This window comes from Ovis canadensis, chromosome 13, assembly GCF_042477335.2.
Source record: "Ovis canadensis isolate MfBH-ARS-UI-01 breed Bighorn chromosome 13, ARS-UI_OviCan_v2, whole genome shotgun sequence".
Lineage (NCBI taxonomy): Eukaryota > Metazoa > Chordata > Mammalia > Artiodactyla > Bovidae > Ovis > Ovis canadensis.
Genome location: NC_091257.1, coordinates 55,334,220 through 55,354,995, shown reverse-complemented (window position 1 = coordinate 55,354,995; position 20,776 = coordinate 55,334,220). Strand labels below are relative to the sequence as shown.

The 20,776-nt window shown below is 45.0% G+C and overlaps 1 non-coding gene across 1 annotated transcript; it reads left to right on the top strand.

Moving 5' to 3' along the window:
• Positions 1-240: 240 nt before the first annotated feature.
• On the top strand, positions 241-375 carry LOC138417988 (small nucleolar RNA SNORA70). Its single transcript, XR_011248395.1, has one exon. It is a non-coding gene; the product is annotated as a small nucleolar RNA SNORA70 (small nucleolar RNA).
• The last annotated feature ends 20,401 nt before the right edge of the window (positions 376-20,776 follow it).

Genomic DNA, 20,776 nt, shown 5'->3' with positions numbered 1-20,776 from the left:
CTGGCAACGATCTGTTTGCTCTCTGTATCTATACCTGTTTCTGAAACAGGTAAATTAATTTTAATCATGTATTTCATTTGATCCAACATATTGAAAATGTTCATTTCAAACCTAATCAACATAAAAATTATTAATGAGATAGTGTACCTGTTTTTCATTCTAACTTTCGAATGTCAGTGTATTTTCCTCACTGATTGGGCATCATAATTGAGACACACCATTTTTAATAGTTTAAGTAATTTGCAGGCAATTAAGCCAACTGTGCTGTCTTCCCCATGGGAGCCTGGTACGCAATGGTTACAGACAGCAAACTCCTTGACAATGTATTCAGCCTGTTGCCTGTATGGGTTGCCCTCAGGGACCTTGGAGACAGCCCTTTCCAGTGGACATTCATGACTGCCATGCTGCCCCCAATCTAGCTCCAGACAGATATGTGTGGTGCTTTTGGAAAGCCCCAGGGCACAGTGGCCAGGGTCCACATTGGCCAAGTCATAACGTCCAAGCTGCAGAACAAAGAGGATGCGATTGAGGCCCTCAACAGGGGGGCCTGGCCTCCAGGAAACCCGCATCTCCAAGGAGTGGGTATTTACTAAGTTTAAAGCAGATGAATTTGAAGACATGGTGGCAGAAAAGCAGCTTACCCTGGACGGCTGTGGAGCCAAATACATCCCTAATCATGTTCCCCTGGATGGATGGTGGGTCTTTCGCTCACGAGAGCCTTGGCGCCAGCCTCCTTACTCATGACTACCAATAAATCCTATTTTCCTGTGTTCCCCCAAACAGATAAAATAAAATGGATGTCTATCAAAACTATAAAATTGCATTTCACAGGAAAACACGTTTTACAGTTCAGTTTGAAGACAAATGATTTAAAATGAAAGAATTCAGTTCCTCAGTGACATTAGCCCTATTTCAAGTGCTCAGCAATCGCATGACCATGGGTAGCTGTTCTGGACAGGACAGCTCTCATTAAGGGTTAACCTCTCACCCAAGGCCAACATGGAGAGGGTTAAAAAATCAGAGAAGTGTATCACCATTTCAGAGAGGCCCTTCCTACTTTGTCACAGGCTTCATGCTTCAATGTCCCACAGACCCTCAGAGTTTGGATCTCTGGAGTTCCAGTTGTTAAGACTTACCTTCCAATGTAGGGTTCAGGCAATCCAAGCCTGCTGCCCATCTTCCAGCAATAATTTCTTGGGTTAGCACAGACTTAGCTTATACACATACTGGCTTCATTGGCTGAATTGTGTGCCCCTCCTTTCTGTGTTGAAACCCTTACTCCTCAGCACCTCAGAATGTGATTGTACATGGAGGCAGGGCCTTTAAAGAGGTAATGATGTTACAGTGAGGTCACTAAAGTGGGCCTTAATCCTACATGACCCATGTCCTTATAAGTGAATAAACATGGGCACAAGGAGAGACCTGAGACCAGGATGCACAGAGAGGAAATGCCGTGTGAGGACTCGGTGAAGAAGGTGCTTTCTGTTAACAAGGGAGATGGGATTCAGAAAAACTACCCCTACAGACAGACTGATCTTGGATTTCCAGATTCCAGAAATATGAGAGAAGGAAATTCTACTGTTGAAGCAACCCGGGCTGTGCTATTTTGTTATGGGGGCCCGAGCAGCTAATAAAGCCTGACATGGATAGGGTTACAAAAAATCAGAGAAGCACATCACCATTTCAGAGGTGCTCTTCCCACTGTGTCACAGGCTTCATGCCTGAATGATCCTCAGAGCTTGGATCCAGAGCTTGAAGGTCCAGTGGTTTAGACTTAAGACTTTGTGTTTCAAGGCAAGGGGTGCAGGTTCGATCCACGGTAGGGGAACTAAGATCTCACATGCCTTGCAGTTAGCCACAAAACCAGAACATAAAACAGAAGCAGTGTTGTGACAAATTCAATAAAAGGCTTTAAAAGTGGTCCATGTAAAAAAGAGTCATTAAAAAAAAAAAAGAAACACGCAAGTGTGTGTGTGTGCGTTTCTTTAGCTGGCTTTATTTGCAATTATTTTAGCAGCTGTTTGGCCAGAATGTTGTGTGTCTCTTCCATTTGGAAGGTGGGAGTGAATGAGTCACAGTGACAAACCACAAACATGCAGCTTTGAGGTTCAGCATGAAGTGTCCATGGCCACCAAGCCCTCCTCTTGCCTTTGTCCATCACAGCGCAGACGTGGTTCCTCTTCACCGTCACCCATGTTCATTAACAGCGTCTGTGTCTATGCTAATACAATCAGGAAACGAGGCAGTCCATCTCTCCCTTCCCAAAGAGAACAGGGTGATCAGCCATTAGTGATTCACACTGATGAGCTGCCACTAATTGCACAGAATGTAATTAGTGATTATATAATATTTGAGCTCTTGCAACTGTCATTAATGTCCACGACTCACCAGAGATGAGCCCTACTGAATGGAGTGTGATTGCCTGGGCTAAATCTAGTTAATCTGGGGTATCTTAATCAACACGGGATGCACTTTAGGCAGCGATTAAAAGCTCTGGTGACCTCAGAAAAAACCCTTCCATCCACCAAAGTCTGAATTGCTTACAATAGAGATCCTTTTCCAAAGAGGAATTTAATAATTAAATGGCCTGGAAAACTTGAGGGCAGTTATTGGATGATGTTAACACATTTAGATTTTTCTGTAACAGATATGGTGACCGAAATGTTGTACTGGTGCTGGTATTAATTTATGACACATCTGATATTGACTCAGGGTGTATTATCTGCTGAAGTTACAATGGTTTTTTTGTCATGTGGCCAAGGAGAACAGGATTAAGAATTTGTTCTCTGCAAGAGGAAAAATGACTATTCATAATGGCCTTCTTAGAGCATACTTCTGGAGCATTGTTTCATGGAATGAAATTTTAGAAGTGACAACGTTAGAGTGATATTTTGCTTTCTGTAATGAGTAAAAGTTGGGTTCATGAGATATTACATTTCTCTGGGTCCTGAAGTCATGATAGGTTTTCAAGGCATTTGTAGCAGGAGTTCTGGGTATCCGATCCCATGTTCCCTCAATCCATGAGTTCACCTGCAGCCGCATTGGACAGGTCCTGTGTATACTGTGAACTTCCCACCTCAGGCATCTTTATCTCCCTGCTTTTCTTCTCAGAGGCCTTCTTTAGCACCCCATGAGCTTGGTCAACCCACTTGTATGGCAAACTGTGAGTGTCAAGGATTCAACAACTCTGGGGTAAGTCTCAACAAAAGGAGGCTGGGAGCTGATGAATCAATACCCCAGCTTCCCTCTCTGAGGATGTGTTCTCCAGGGTTTCTTAGAAGGTCTTCCTTAGCCTGCTCATTAATACTGTTCTCCTCTCTCTCACTTCCTGACTCCCTTCCTTGTGTTTCCTGCGGTCACCTCCGTGATGGTTAATTTTACATGTCAGCTTGTCTGGCCATGTGGTACCCAGATTAAACATTACTTCTGGGTGATCTGTGAGGGTGGTTCCAGAGAGGATTAGCATTTAAACAGATAGACTCAGTAGGCTGCCTTTCCTAGAGTGGGTGGGCATCATCCAATCCAGAGAGGGCCTGAGGAGAACAAAATGCAGAAGAAATGTGCCACCCTCTTTTTTTTCCTGCCTCACTGTTGAGTTTGGACACTGTCTCATCCTCTCCTGCCTACGTCTCCTGAATCACACCACTGGCCTTCCTGGTCTCCAGGATGGAGACAGGATCATGGGAATTCTCAGACTCCACAATCGTGGGAACCAGTTGCTCATTATACATACTTTCCTATTGATACATTTCTCTGGAGATCCTTGAGTAAATCACCTCCCAAATAAACTACATGCACTCAAGTCCTTGCCCAGGATCTGCTTTGTTTGCTTGTTTGAATATTTATTTATTTGACTGCCTTGGGTCTGGCCTGTGGAATCCTTGTTGTGTTACTCGGGGTCTTTGGTTGCACCTTGGAGACTCTCTAGTTGTGGCACATGGGTTTAGTTGCTCTGTGGCGTGTGGGATCTTAGTTCCCTGACTAGGGATCGAACCCATGTCCCCTGTATTGCAAGGTGGATTCCTAATCACTGGACCACAGGGAAGTCCCCAGGGTCTGCTTTTGAAGAAACCCAACTAAACTAAATTAAAGGACTCTTACTCCTTGGAAGAAAAGTTATGACCAACCTAGACAGCATATTAAAAAGCACAGACATTACTTTGCCAACAAAGGTCCATCTAGTCAAGGCTATGGTTTTTCAAGTAGTCATGTCTGGATGTCAGAGCTGGACTATAAAGAAAGCTGAGCACCAAAGAATTGATGCTTTTGAACTGTGGTATTGGAGAAGGCACTTGAGAATCCCTTGGACTGCAAGGAGATCAAACCAGTCCATCCTAGAGGAAATCAATCCTGAATATTCATTGGAAGGACTGATGCTGAAGCTGAAACTCCAGTACTTTGGCCACCTGATGTGAAGAACTGATTCATTTGAAAAGACCCTGATGCTGGGAAAGATTGAAGGTGGGAGGAGAAGGGGATGACAGAGGATGAGATGGTTGGATGGCATCACCGACTCAATGGACATGAGTTTGAGTAAATTCCAGGAATTGATGATGGACAGAGGAGCCTGGTGTGCTGCAGTCTATGGGGTTGCAAAGAGTCAGACATGACTGCGCGACTGAACTGAACTGAACTGAACTATTCTTCTCTTCTTACCTTCCACCATAGAGAAGGGACTGGCAACCCACTCCAGTATTCTTGCCTGGAGAATTCCATGGACAGAGGAGCCTGATGGGCTACAGTCCTTGGGGTCACAAAGATTCAGACACAACTGAACAACTAACACTCACCTTCCACTCAGTCCTAATACTTCATCACCCTAAGAGGATGTAACCAACTGGAGTAACTTCCAGTGGCCTCACTGTAGGTATGCAAATCCTCTTGGTGTGAGGATTTTACCAGTGAATTTATGTGAATTAAATTTTTTTTACCAACCATAATTTGTGATTTAAGTGACAGTACACATAAAGGGCTGTTTCCAAAGTGAAATTTGTACAGATTTACAAACTTCAGAGACCCAAGCAGTTTAATATGGTCCAGTGTTTCATAAAAGAATATGGCTACTGTAGAGGCCGAGGAAAACAGCAACGCATGATTTATGAGACTTTTCTCCCATTTAGGTGTTTTATAAAAATAATAAATACACTGGCATCTTTGCTTTGTAAGGTGCTTTCTGGTGGTTGCTTAAGCAGCTCAAAGTCTTTCAGATTTTGTTTTAGAAAAGTTCTGCTGAGTCATATATAAGGACAGGAACTTGGAGTGCCGCTTGCTCTGTGCCAGCCACTGTGCTAAGATTTCTGCTGTAAGAACTATTACTATTATCATCCCGTTACAGGTGAGGAAAAATGTGACTTAAGAAGATTAACTGGGTACTTCCCTAGCAGTCCAGGGGTTAAGAATCCACACTTACACTGCAGAGGGCACGGGTTCAATCCCTGGTCAAGGAGGTAAGTTTCCATATGACCAAAAAAAAAAAAGAGAGATTGAGAGAGAGAAGAAAGGTTAAGTGATGTCTTGCCTAAAGCCACATGATTTATATATGGTGCAGGCAAGAGTTGGCGTAGACTCTCCTCACCTTAGAGCTTCCCAGGTGGTACTCATGGTAAAGAACCCGCCTGCCAATGCAGGAGACATAAGAGATGTAGGTTCAATCCCTGGGTTGGGAAGATCCCCTAGAGGAGGGAGAAGCAACCCCCTCCAATATTCTTGCCCGGAGAATCCCATGGACAGAGACGCCTGGCAGGCTACAGTCCATGGGGCTGCAAAGAGTTGAAGATGACTAAAGAGACTTAACATGCATGCAAGCCCTGCTTACCTTAAAGCCCATCATTTGTTTTCAGGCTGAAAATCAAAGAGGTTAGAAAGCTCCCTCAGGGTTCCTCTACTCTGATGGTCAGCAGAGGTGGCTGGGACTTCTGACTCCTTGGGAAGAGACAATGGATTTATGTCTCCTTGGGTGGCCCAGGCAATGTTAGATGGGAGCAGCATCTTGCCCTCATCAGGACATGTAGAGGAGGTTCTGTACTGTCCCCAACAGCTCCCCTGTTGGACCATGGCAAGGTCCTTTCCCAGGTGATTTGCTAGATGCTGCATCTGGCCTGGGCTCCTTTCCTGTCTGGCTCTTACACTGGTTTTTCCTGGGCTCAGGGCTTAGAAAGCCATGTTCACAGGAATGCTCATCTCAGGGACCACACTTGGAGAAGAGAGGCTAAGACAGATTTTATGAAAGAGTCTATCAGTTCTTGAAGCCAACATCACCCAGAAAGGTAAACCTGCAAGACAAATTTGAATTGTGAAGTACGAACAAGGTTTCTCATTATATAAAATAAAATATGATTGGAATACAGTTGGAAAAGACTCGAATGTCTATCGATAATAGATGAATTGAATAAATTACAGAATATTCATACAATGGAATAATATGCCACCATAAAAAAGAATGAAGGGACTTCATTTTAAATAGGAGTTAATTTAGTCTATTGAAAAGAAGGGAAAAAAAGAAAAGGGACCAAACAGGAAATATAAAATAAGAAGGTAGATGAGCTGCTAGTGCACTGCATATGTGTGCTCAGTTGCTAGGTCATGTCCGACTCTTCTGTAGCCACATGGACTAGAGGCTACCCGGCTCCTCTATCCATGGGATTTCCCAGGCAAGAATACTGGATTGGGTTGCTAGTCCCTTCTCCAGGGGATCTTCTTGATCCAGGGATCGAACCTGAGTCTCCTGCTTGGCAGGCAGGTTCAGTAGCAGTTTCCAAATAGGTGATCAGAACGCCAGCTGAAATACCAGCTTGACATCCTGGATAGATGAAATCTTAGCTTTAGGATATGTATTCAATCCACAGACATGAGGAAATGGTTAACTACTGAGAAACTTGAGTATGTTTCTAAGGGTATTTATTTAGGATTTTAAATGGACTTTCAAGTGTGTTTCTGAGAGGATCTGCAAAACATCCTCCACCTTTTCTGTGTGGGTACTTGGCTTACTTTCCTTTCCTCATGCAAAAAAACAGGGGTCATTAGCTCATTCCTAGTTTTCCTCCCTCTCAGATGAAAGACTATTGATCTCAGCATCTCTGCATGATTTTCTGAGCCAAACTGAGTCGGCTCAGCTCGTTGACACTCAGGAAGTCTTTTTTGATAAGGACCATTTTTGAAGTTTTTACTGAAGTTGTGACAATATTGCTTCTGTTGTTTATGTTTTCGCTTTTTTGGCCTTGGGTTTTGTGAGATCTTAGCTCCTCAACCAGGGATTGAACTTGCACCCCCTGCATTGGAAGGTGAAGTCCTAACCACTGGACCACCAGGGAAGTCACCCGTGAGAATTCAGATGCTGTTCGTATCCTGCTCATGCTTACTCAGCCTACCCTAGAGGTGGCCTGCAGGCTGCTTCTGCATGCACTAAACTTCCTTCCATGGGCAGATCACCAGTGCCAGCGAGTTAAAACACCAGGAGCAAACTTCGACCAGTGAGTGGTGGGAACTAAGGAGAAAACCTTCCAGTGTCTTGGCCCCACTGAAGGCATTGGGGCGATGGAGGCCTGGGTGATACCTTCCCTGGAGCCTGATTGTCACCACTTCCTCACAGGGCTGATCAGTTCCCAAACAAACATTCAGAACCCAAGTCCTTGTTTCAGGCTCTGGGGGGCGGACTGCAAACTAAGGCAGATGGCCTGGACCACTGGCTACAGGTCAAGGGCAGGCCTGAGAAGCAGTGGATAGGAGAGGCAACCTTGTCTGTTACAGCTGCCCAGCTGCTGGGGGTTGTTTACCAGGTCCCGTCCCATTTTAAGATGATTCTTGCCCCTCATTGACATACACCCTGGTCTGAGCAGAACAGTGTCCAGCGGGGTCCCTGAGTGCTGTGGGGCATAGGGCTCCTGCTCAGGAGAGGGGCCAGTTGAAGCTGAGTTCTGGGCCTGCCTGGTCTGTTTCCTAACCCTGAGCATTGGCAGGGGGCTGAAGCAGCAGAGAAGGGGGGCCTTTTGCTAATGGGTGTGCCCAGAAGGGATCCCAGTCATCTCCCCACGTGGTGACTTTTCTTATTTGCCCAAAGATGCTCCAAGTCTAGCCACCCTGGCCAACAGAAAATCACCATTTGTATTGCCAACTGTGGCCTTTCCTTTGGTTCCTGTCTTTTTGTTTTTTTTCTTAATTTAAAATTTTGATTTCTTTATCTGTAATTTAAAAAATTTCTATTTCTGATTGCTCATAAAACAGTGCTTCGTTTTATTTATTTTTGGCCACACTCCCCAGCATGCAGGATCATATGTAGTTCCCTGACCAGGGATCTAACTTACACTCCTGCATTGGAAGTCTGGAGTCTTAACTACTGGACTACCAGCAAAGTCCCTCTGCTCCCTGTCTTCTTGAGGAAGATGTTCTGTGCAAACCAGGGAGAGGTCCCAATACAACTGGAGGCCCTGTTTTTGGAGGACCCTGCCTCCCAGAGGGCACTACCTCCAAGGGAAACACGGACTAAAATCGCCTCCTACCATCCTGACATAAAAACAGCTACAGTACTGTACAGCTGCTCACTTGATTTTCATTAGTATCAACTCATGTTCACAGGTTATTAAAAATTAATAACTCCTGTAAACGATTGGGCAGTTTTTCTATTGAAACTAAACACGTGGATACCAGCAATTTCACTCCCAAGCATAGATTCAAGAGAAGTGATTGGATATGTTTAGAAAACATGTGTTCAGACTGGCAGTTGTTCATTTCAAAACCATGGAAACCCTTGTTCTTTCAAACACAGAAGTTAAGTCAGTGGATCCGGACAACAGGCTCCTCTTTGTTGCCCCTCATGGGGGCTCCCTCTCCTGGTGTGTCCCTCATCTTCTCTGAGCCCAGCCTGTAGGTGAAATCCAATACATCCCCAGGGCTGGGTAGTACCAAGTCCTGTGCTCACACTGAACACGGGTTTCTGAGCCCCCATCCACGAGCACTGACCTAAACCTCATTTGCTCATTTGTGAAATGAAGGAGTCAAGTGTGATGATTTCTTCTTTTGATATAGCTTTCCTGTTTTTTTTTTCTTTGCAAAAAATCACATAATTGTTACAAAAAAAAAAAAAGGTTAAAAGATACCGGGAGAAAAATAAAATCTTTTGCTCCCCAGAAACGACTGCCAAGAACAATTTGGTAAATCTCCTTTCTCACACTTCTTTATGTGGATTGTGCCCTCCTCAAACAGAATCCCAGGGACGGCAGAGCCTGGTGGGCTGCCGTCTATGGGGTCGCACAGAGTTGGACACGACTGAAGTGACTTAGCAGCAGCAAAGCCCATGAGTGAGTGAATGAGTGATAGTCACTCAGTCGTGCCTGACTCTGTGACCCCATGGACCATGACCTGCCAGGCTCCTTTGTCTGTGGAATTTTCCAGGCAAGAATACTGGAGAGGGTAGCCATTTCCTTCTCCAGGGGGATCTTCCTGACCCAGGGATCAGACCTAGGTCTCCTGCATTGAAGGCGGATTCTTTTACCAGCTGAGCCACCAGGGAAGCCTACCATGGCCCACCTTTTAACCCCAGCTGTTGCCACACTGCTGTGCAGGTGTAACCCCAGTCCCTGGCAGGTGGAGCTCTGGTGACCATCCTGGTACGGGTGCTCACTGGAGGCAGAAGGGAGTGACGATCCCACGAGGCAAACCCTGGCTGTGCCATTTGTCCCACCCCAGTCCCCTTGGCGGCTGTGATCCACACCCGACCCCCGGCTCCCGGGGCCGCGCACTTCCTAGTCCCTGGGATCTGCTCACCCCCGCCCTCTAGAGGCCGCTCCGCCAGGCGCCCCGGAGTTAGCCTGCTGGTCCTTGGGAAGGATGCCCACAGGCAGTTCTGACCCTGTGCCCCAGATCATCTGCGAAACAGTGAAGGAAGCCTTCGTCCTGCTTTTTCACCTCTGGGCTTCCTTGGGTCGCTGCTGTTCTCCTCTGACTCCCTGCCTGCCTGGCCTCGGTTTTCCTCCTACACCACACATCCCAGCACATCAGCAGCGCTGAGGGAGTCCCCGGAGAGCCTGTCCCCTTCTCCTACCAAGGAGCAGCCTCACTTCCATACCACCTGTCGGCCTCTCTGAGACAACTGTCTGGAGGGAGGACGGGCAGTGTGCCCACCTCATTTGGCATTAGGAGACTTCAAGGAGCTGACAGGTGGAAGGTGCCCAGAACACTGCCTGGTCTGTGCAGGGAATTAATATATGCTTGCTCTTACTGGCATAAGGTCACCCAACTGCTTCCCAGATGGCCCTAGTGGTAAAGAACATGCCTGCAAATGAAGGACAGGTAAGAGAGGTGGGCTCAGTCCCGGGGTTGGGAAGATCCTCTGGAGGAAGGCATGGCAGCCCACTCCAGTATTCTTGCCTGGAGAATCCCGTGGAAAGAGGAGCCTGGCAAGCCACAGTCCATAGGGTACCAAAGAGTTGGACATGACTGAAGTGACTTCTCATGCTCACGCGAAACCAATTAGCTTTTCTGTCTCATCACATTTCAAAGTAAAGATGGATTTTTTCATTTGTCCATGTCTGGGTTGAATTAAAAGTGTTTGGCAGCCTTGGTGAGGGCTGGACCAGGTCTGTCTCAGTGTGGATACACTGGAAGATAGCAGCTAAGATGCAGCAGAGCTCGAGGCAAGAAGTGGGTTGGATTTCTGGCTAACTTGCCTGAAGCTTGGCTTTCTCTTCAGTAAAATGGGAAAGCAGTGCCTCCATCACAAGGTCTTTCTGCAGATGAAATGAGGAACCAGAGCCTGGTGGTTGAGAATGCAGTAGGTTCTAGGGCTAGACTGCTTGGCTGTACACAGTTGTACAATCGCCGCCTGTCAGTTGTATAACTGTGTGCAAGCTTCTTCACCTCTTTTGCCTCATTTTTTTTCATCTATCAGTTCAGTTCAGTCACTCAGTCGTGTCTGACTCTTTGTGACCCCATGGACTGCAGCATGCCAGGCTTCCCTGTCCTTCATCAACTCCTGGAGCTTGCTCAAACCCATGTCCATTGAGTTGGTGATGTCATCCAACCATCTCAACCTCTGTCATCCCCTTCTCCTCCTGCCTTCAATCTTTCCCAGCATCAGGGTCTTTTCCAAGGAGTCAGTTCTTCGCAAAGTATTGGAGTTTCAGCTTCAACATCAGTCCTTCCAATGAATATCCAGGACTGATCTCCTTTAGGATGGACTGGTTGGATCTCTGTGCAGTCCAGGGAACTCTCAAGAATTCTTCAGTGCTCAGCTTTCTTTATGGTCCAACACTCAACATCCATACATGACTACTGGAAAAACCGTAGCTTGGACTATACAGACCTTTGGTGGCAAAGTAATGTCTCTGCTTTTTAATATGCTGTCTAGGTTGGTCATAGCTTTTCTTCCATGGAGCAAGAGCCTTTTAATTTCATGGCTGCAGTCAATGTCTGCAGTGATTTTGGAGCCCCCCAAAATAAGAGTTTCTCAGTTTCCATTGTTTCCCCATCTATTTGCCATGAAGTGATGGGGCCAGATGCCATGATCTTAGTTTTCTGAATGTTGAATATTAAATCAACTTTTTCACTCACCTGTTTTACTTTCATTAAGAGGCTCTTTAGTTCTTCTTCACTTTCTGCCATAAGGGTGGTGTCATCTGCATATCTGAGATTATTGATATTTCTCCCGGCAATCCTGATTCCAGCTTGTGCTTCTTCCAGCCTGGCATTTCACATGATGTACTCTGCATGCAAGTTAAATAAGCAGGGTGACAATATACAGCCTTGATGTACTCCTTTCTCGATTTGGAACCAGTCTGTTGTTCCATGTCCAGTTCTAACTGTTGCTTCCTGATCTGCATACAGATTTCTCAATAGGTGGGTCAGGTGGTCTGGTATTCTCATCTCTTGAAGAATTTTCCACAGTTTGTTGTGATTCACACAGTCAAAGGCTTTGGTGTAGTCAATGAAACAGAAGTAGATGTTTTTCTGGAACTCTCTTGCTTTTTGGATGATCCAGTGGAAACTGGTAATTTGATCTCTGGTTCCTCTGCCTTTTCTAAATCCAGATTGAACTCATGGAAGTTCACAGTTCACGTATTGCTGAAGCCTGGCTTGGAGAACTTTGAGCGCTACTTTGCTAGTGTGTGAGGTGAGTGTAATTGTGCGGTAGTTTGAGCATTCTTTGGCATTGCCTTTCTTTGGGACTGGAATGAAAACTGACCTTTTCCAGTCCTGTGGCCACTGCTGAGTTTTCCAATTTTGTTGGCATACTGAGTATAGCACTTTCATAGCATCATCTTTCAGGATTTGAAATAGCTTAACTGGAATTCCATCACCTCTACCAGCTTTGTTCATAGTGATGCTTCCTAAGGCCCACTTGACTTCTGATTCCAGGATGTCTGGCTCTAGGTGAGTGATCGCACCATTGTGGTTATCTGGGTCATGAAGATCGTTTTTGTATAGTTCTTTTGTGTATTCTTGCCACCTCTTCTTAATATCTTCTGCTTCTGTTAGGTTCATATCATTTCTGTCCTTTATTGTGCCCATCTTTGCATGAAATGTTCCCTTGGTATCTCTAAATTTCTTGAAGAGATCTCTAGTCTTTCCCATTCTACTGTTTTCCTCTATTTCTTTGCATTGATCACTGAAGAAGGCTTTCTATTCTTTGGAACTCTGCATTCCAATGGGTATATCTTTCCTTTTCTCCTTTGCCTTTCACTTCTCTTCTTTTCTCAGCTATTTGTAAGGCCTCCTCAGACAACTATTTGGCCTTTTTGCATTTCTTTTTCCTGGGGATGGTCTTGATCACTGCCTCCTGTACAATGTCATGAACCTCTGTCCATAGTTCTTCAGGCACTCTATCAAATCTAATCCCTTGAATCTATTTCTTACTTTCACTGTATAATCATAAGGGATTTGATTTAAGTCATATCTGAATGGTCTAGTGGTTTCTCCTACTTTCTTCAATTTAAGTCTGAATTTTCCAATAAGGAGTTCATGATCTAAGCACAGTCAGCTCCTGGTCTTGTTTTTGCTGACTGTATAGAGCTTCTCCATCTTTGACTGCAAAGAATATAATCAATCTGATTTCAGTATCTTCCATCTATAAACTGGAATGATAGTAACATCTACTTTATAGTACATTAAATGAGTTAACATCTCTGCTTAACACAACTATGGTAAACACAATAAACAGGAAGCTCTTTTTAAGTATTATAGAAGTATTATATTACTATTTAAAAAATTTTAGTGGCGTATAATTGATTAACAAAGTTGTGTTAGTTTCAGGTGTACAGCAAAGTGAATCAGTTATACATATATCCACTCTTTTTTTAAAAAAGATTCTTTTCCCATGTAGGTCATTACAGAGTACTGTGCTGTACATCAGGCTATTTATTAGTAAACTATTTTATATATAGTTGTATACATATGTCAGTCCCAATCTCCCAATTTATCCTTTTCATCCTTCTCCTCGGGTAACCATAAATTTGTTTTCTATATTCCTATTAGTATAAATTAATTTTTAGCATAAAATGAAGAGGATGACAAGTACTGAGAACACATTTTTAGGAGTTTAACTTAATTAGAATATTTGCCCCCAGTTTAAAATAAGGGAAGTCTCCTTGAAATAAAGATTAATCAGAATGGTGTCATTTCAAAGCTGATGGGTTTGGCGGATTGTACGCTGGTTTAACTGTTGCCATGTAACTGGTAATCAGAAACACCTCTGTCTTGGGATTAGCATTGAATTATGCAGCTTTGCATCATGCAGTTGCTGCAGGAGCGGTGCCCTGTTCATCAAGTGCTAGCACCTTGCAGATACAAAGTCCTTGAAGGCTGTCTGATGAGGAGACACTTGAATGGCAATTACTGTGGAGGTGTGGTCTTCAGTCAGCTACTGAGTAAACCACTTGGGCTCCCATGGGCTTAGCTGTGCCCAATTTCTCTTTCCACCAGCCTGCAGGGACTCCCGGGGAATAGATGGGCGAGTGATATCACCGCACTGATGCCATTGCCCGATGTGGAGGTTCCTTCCCCTCCATGCATGATGCCTGTGTTTTTGCTGTGGGTCCTTGTCACATCTCTGGCCATATTCCAAGTACTGTGACTTTGGGGGTGATCTTTCTCTTGCCAGTATTGCATTGGTTGTCAGAGCACTGGGCATACAGTTAATATGCAGCCAAATTTCGATCAGAAAAGGTAAAGTCTGTTTTTGATGAAATGGCGCATTCAGGACACACATCTTATTTGTAAATTTGTGTGGATGTTCACATGCACATCTATTGGCTGCCTGATATGGAGCGTGAACGTGGACGATCTTTTTCCCTTCCTGATCTGCTCTCAGAAGGAGCACAGGCATCTCAGGACTTCATTGGATCTGAAGCAGCAGCTAAAGAGCTGGGGTCTCAGTTGACACCACCCCCTGCAGCCCTTCAGCCTGACTCCCCATCGTCTTTGACTGGGTTCCCACCGAAGCAGACTCTGAGGTGAGGATTTGTGGGCAAGTGTTTGTTGTGACCCCGTGAAGCACCAGTAGGTGGGGGGCAGGGGAGTGAGGCAGGTGGGGAAAGGTAGCCAGAAGAGTGATGTCAAGTCCACAGCCACTGTGAGCACCTGGGAGGCTGGGGTAGTACGTGCTTTGGAGTGTTCCCATCTGAAGGGCAAAGAGTTGGGACATTTTCCCAGATAACTTCCATTTTCCATTCTTTAGGGCTTCCTTGGAGGTAATTGGGGTTCCTTGGTGGCTCAGACAGTAAAGAATCCACCTGCAGACCTGGGTTTGATCCTTGGGTTGGGAAGATCTCCTGGAGAAGGGAATGGCAACCCATTCCAATATTCTTGCCTGGAGAATTCCATGGACAGTGTGGGCTACAGATCATAGGGTCACAAAGTCGGACACAATTGAGTGACTAACAGTAGAGAGATAATCCGTTCCTAGTACTTCCGGTCTGCTCCTTACTGGCCACTGCGGCCAGGAAAGTCCCCAGGGAGAGAGTGGCTGTGGCTTCTAGTAAGAAGTCGACAGCTGGCATGGACAGAGCGTCAGTACCGTCTGCTCTGTCTGTTCAGGAGAGGAGTGTACATGCAGCAATATTCTAACTCACTCACATTCTCAGGATGCCCGGCTCTGGTTACATGCTGCTGGGTAATATGCCGAAATGACTGGCTGAATCTCCAAGTACTGTTTTATTACCACTCCTGGTTTCTGCGGTCAAGAGTTCAGGAAGGCTTTGCTGGACACATTTTTCATGCAGTTACCATCACTGGGTGGCTGGAGCCGGCAGAGCAGATGGATGTCTGAAGCAGCTGGAGATGGATCAAATCTCCTTTTCTTCCCTGGTGGTCTGTCTGCATGGGCTTGTTGGGGCTTCCCCACAGCATGGCAGCCTCTGAGGGTAAAGGTATGTTACAAGCCAGCTCATGATCAAGGGCCAGTGGAGGGACTTCCCCAATGGACCAGTGGTTAAGACATCATCTTCCAGTGCAAGGTGGGTGCAGGTTCAATCCCTGACTGGGGAGCTAAGATCCTACATATCTTGCAGCTAAAAAAACTAAAACATAATATAGCAGCACTATTGTAACAAATTCAATAAAGACTTTAAAAAATGATCCACATCAAAAAACTCTTTTTTAAAAAATGGAAGGGCCAAAGGATTAGATCCCACTTCCTGATGAGGGAGTGGCAATATTCTAGAAGAGCATGTAGGATAGGTAATAGAGAAGTCGCCATTTGGAGAATACAGCTTGCTGTGTGCATGTGTGTGCGTGAGTAAATTTCAACATCTATGAAATAAATAGTACCTGTGTGTGCATGCTAAGTCATTTTAGTAGTGTCCATCCCTCTGTGACCCTGTGGACTGTTACCCGCCAGGCTCCTCTGTCCTTGGGATTCTCCAGGCAAGAATATTGGAGTGGGTTGCCACACACTTCTCCAGGGGATCATCCCATCCCAGGGATTGAACCCAGGTCTCTTGCATGCATTGGAGGGCGTGTTCTTTACTACTAGCACCACCAGTACCCAAAGAATAGCAAAGGAGCCTGAATTAGCACAAGTGACTCGACGAATGATCTATGCAGGACCGTCCAAGTTTGGTGTCTGTCTGCAGCAGTACACTCACAGAAGTTCCCTGAGCTTCCAGTGGAGCTGTTATATTTTGCAGCCAAGTGGAGCATGTCTGTTTGTGTGTGTGTGTGCATTTTTAGATGACACTGTATTGGCTAATGATTATCAGCAACTGTGGAAATGAAGGAAATTGGTGACACAATAAAAACTCTAATTGCTTGGCAACAGCGTTTAGGCTTTATTAGGTAGATTTGTAACAGCTTCAAGAGAAATAAGCTCCTGTGTCATTAGATAACAAGGCAAGAAATAAGTTATTTCCTTTTTGAAAAGTATGAAAGCTTCCAGTTGCCTGATATGTTCACTTAGTAGATTATTTTCTGTCATCTCAGTTAATTGAATTTTATCCCTTGCTCTTAAAATGCTTTCCTTCAAATAAGGTTACAAAGTTCAGAAAAGTCATATTTCAAATCATAGTCATAGAAAGTGGAAATCAACCATATCTAGACTAAGTGCTCCAGGAGGAAATAAAAAACTCTGAACCTTCAGAAGATCATCTTTCCCCCATCTTCTTGGGTGACTTGGCAATCAAATATTACTTTATAGAACACATCTTTGCAATATAATGCCCAATTCAGATTTAAAAAAAAATCAAAATTATATATGGTTTCATGTATGTTTTTTCTATGGAAATTTCATTAAAGCTTTCCTTGTTGAAAAGTTTTAATTTCAGATAAAGGGGCCAAAAATCAGAACTCAAATTTGGCTCCAAAGTCAATTTGGCTTTCAACAAGTTTGGTAACAAATGTCACACTTTCAAGCTGTCTGTGACATATTTCAAGCCTGTCCCTTTGTTCTTTGTAAGCTCTGGAATCTTTCTAGATTATATGCACTACACACACACACATATGCACAAACACCCCTTCACACACATGTTCAGGTAGAATATGGTATATTAACAAGGTCAGTCATCTTTGCCTTTTTGATGCTCAAAAGTGGACCAAATCAATGTAGCAAAAATATTCACGGTGTCTCACGTCCGATTTCTAAGGCTTCACTGTTCTTGACAATGAACAGTGACAATGTTACCACTTTTATTCTTTCACTACCGAGTTTAAAATCCATTCTTTCTTAGGCAAGAGGCATACAAGAGTTTAACAGTCTCCCTGGTTTGTTTTACTCAAAGTACCAGCCCTTCAGGCCAAGAAGCAGGCAGAAGTTGGTGTCTTGGAAATTCTCTAGCCCATTCTTTGTGCCAAATAATGTCTCATACAGGGAGAAAGGAGGTCTAATATGCTCCCTCTCACAGTGAAAACCTGGAAGAGTCTAGGAGAAGAATGTTCTATCCTCAGAGGTCGTAATTCCAAGCCCCTCTTGGGCCAGAACAATTTTCTTAGCATGGTGCTCCCATAAGAAGAAACGATCGTCAAGCTTCAGCCAAGATGATCCTTGACTGGAGACATATGTATGAAGCAAACACTGTCACGGTCACCCACATCCCCGTTCCTTGGCCCTCTGCACTCTGTCTGGGCCTGGGTCAGGTTGAGAGCCTGCACAACCCAGGTGAAACACAAGCCAAACTGACCAGAAAAGGATGCTACCAGAGGAGCCTTCCACCATGGACAGTTGGGAGTTGGTGGATACAGAGTTCAGCCTCTTTGGCCCCCGGTGGGACAAGCCTAGAGCACGTTCCACACGGCCACTCAGATGTCGCCAGTGCAACTGGGTCCCAGTTGCCCACTGTGATGACTCGCTCAGCTTGGATTGGCTTCCCTGTCTTACTTCCCCATCCCCCCACTGTCCTTTCTGGAAACTCTGCCCACATAAGCTACTTACCCTTAGATTTCTGTCCTGGGGTCTGTTTGGGGTACCACAGCCTAATTCCATCAGCGAGGGCAGTGAAGTCTAATATGAATTCGGTGCTTACAAGGAACACAGGTGAGGCCGGTCCACAAGGCACTGACTGGGGTTGACCATGTGTTTCCTGGTCTCTCACTCCCCATGGTGCACAGAACCCACCTACTTCCTCTGTGTCCAAGAGTCCAGACTCTGAAGGGTATGTGCTACCCCCAGCTACCTGTTGCTAAGTAACTCATCCTCTCTGGTTCCGGCTTCCTCATCTGGGACTGGAGATCAAACTAGTTCTCATATCAGGCAGTTGTTGTACGAAATGAATGAAGAACATCATCAAGGGTTTGGGGTAGTGCCCAGTACACAGAAAATGCTGTGTAATGTTTAAAAGAAAATGTTAACTATCAGAGGATTATTCTTACCACTACTACAGTTATTGTTGCTATTAGCACATTATTGACCAGGGGATTTTTGCACAAACGTGTGTCTATGGCCAAAGATCTGTTATGTGACTGATTATTGAAACATGTCCATAACGTTTGGATAATAAAGGATGTATTAACACATCTCTGGTCAATAAGTTGTTAGGTCTAGTTCACTTTGTAGAATGTACTGCTGCACGTAGTTTAGAAGTTTATCATCTATTTCTCCGCCTCTGTGTTAAGGTGGAATCCACATGAATCATGACTTTTGATTCAGGATACCTCTGTGACACAGGATGAGATGGTTGGATGGCATCACTGACTCAATGGACATGAGTTTGAGCAAGCTCTGGGAGTTGGTGATGCACAGGGAAGCCTGGCAAGCTGCAGTCCATGGGGTAATAAAGAGTCAGACATGACTAAGTGACTGAACTGAACTGTGGCAAAAAATGCCTGAATTCTGGAGCTCGGCATCTGCCAATGCTGAGCTGTAGAGTGACAGGCTGTTTAGTGTACCTTGAGTGGAGAAAGCTTTGTCTGATCATCTGTTAGAATTTCTCTCCCTAGTTGCAACTTCATCTTCTGAAATGTTTCTAACTGTGTTAACCATTTGGTGGGAGTATAATTTGGAAAAATTACCCATTAGAAAGGTAATCTAACTTAAAAATCTTCTCCAGCTACAAATTTTCTCTTGGCCCATTCCTGTGCTGGTTCTGTGGAAGGAGGAAGCACAGAGAGAGAGAGAGAGAGACAGAGACAGAGAGAGAGAGAGAGAGAGAGAGAGAGAGAGAGAGAGAGAGAGAGAGAGAGATGGAATGAGAGACAGACCAGCAAGAGGAAGCAAGAGGATTGGGATCTGCCTTGTGGATGAGGGCTTGGGCCAATTTCTGACTGGAAGGGGACCACACAAATAAACATGTCCTAACTGATATCTTGGAAACTGACCAAGCTTAGTGGGATCCCTCCTTTGTTGGGGAGGAAGGGAAGGTGCAGAGCCAGGAGGGATTGGTGTGAAAAATCCCCATCTTTAGAGAGTTCAGTGAATGTAAATTCATGAATTCCCTTTCCCAAGATCATTTTTATTTCTAAACCTCTGTTAAAGAAGTTTCAGGCACCACTGCAGAAGGGAGGAGGAGGAGGAGGAATTTGGGCTCCTTGGTGGAGACCTCGACTTGGTCCTGGGTATGCAATCCAGCTTGAGTCAGTAAAGGGCGTTTTGGGCTTCACAAGGGTAAAGCTTGGTTCAGAATCTACCTGCAATGCAGGAGGCCTGAGTTCGATCCCTGGGTTGGGAAGATTCCTTGGAGAAGGGGATGGCAACCCACTCCAGTATTCCTGCTTGGGAAATTCCATGGGCAGAGGAGCCTAGTGGGCTACAATCGTCGGGATTACAAAGAGTTAGACACGACTAACATTTTAGCAACTCACAAAGTGGCTGAGACTGGTGTCAGCCTGGAAGTGTCTGGGAGGCTGGAGAGATTAGTGCCTCTTATCTCGGCCTTGAATTGAAGGTCAATACCTTGGATTCTCCTGCAGTAAGCAGGTGTCTAAAGTATAGATTTTCTGCTCTGTGAGTTCAGCTCTCCTTATTGTTGGCCTGTATCAGGCCAATTTCAAACCCATCAAAACATATGATGGAGAAGCCAGCTTTTAACAAAGCTGCATGAGACGTTTCTGAAATTCAGTGCTGGTGTTGGGGGCCACCCACCCTCTCCTCCAGCTCTTGCCCCCTACCTCCTTATTTATGGAGGACATTGGACCCTGATTAGCAGCTATAGGGCAAAGATGCCACACTCTAGAGCAGTTCATGCTAATGGTTTTGTGTTTACCCATTGCGATTTAGCAGCAGCAGAAGCATTGCTATGGCTGTCCTGGAAAATGATGGTTGGCGAATGAGTTATCTCTGTCCTGGGGATTCATCACGTGAAATGAGCACTTTAAGACAACATTGATGGGCATAAAACCAATGTGGGGGCTTCCCTGGTGGTCTCACCCAATGTTTAAGAATCCACCTTGCAATACACCTGTTCAGTCCCTAGTTTGGGAGGTTCCCGCATGCTGTGAGGCAACTAAGGCCATGAGTTGCAACTGTTGAGCCAATGTACTGCAACTACTGAAGCCCTTGTGCCTAGAACCTGTGCTCTGCAACAAGAGAAGTCACTGCCACAAGAAGCCCAGGCACCCCAAGGAAGAGTAGTCCCCACTCACCAGAGCTAGAGAAAGCCATCGTGCAACAACAAAGACCCAGAACAGCCAAAAATAAATTTAAAAAAGATGTGCTAGTGTTATGTGTTGACTTGATTGGGCCACAGGTATTTGGTAAAAAAATTAATCTAAATGTTTCTGTGAGAGTGTTTTTTTGGATGAGCTTAACATGGAAGTCGGTAGATTGTATTAAGCAGACAGCCCTTCTCAAGGTGCGTGGGCCTATCCAATCCGCTGAAGGCTTGACTAGAACAAAAAGGCTGACCCTCCTCTGATTAAGAGA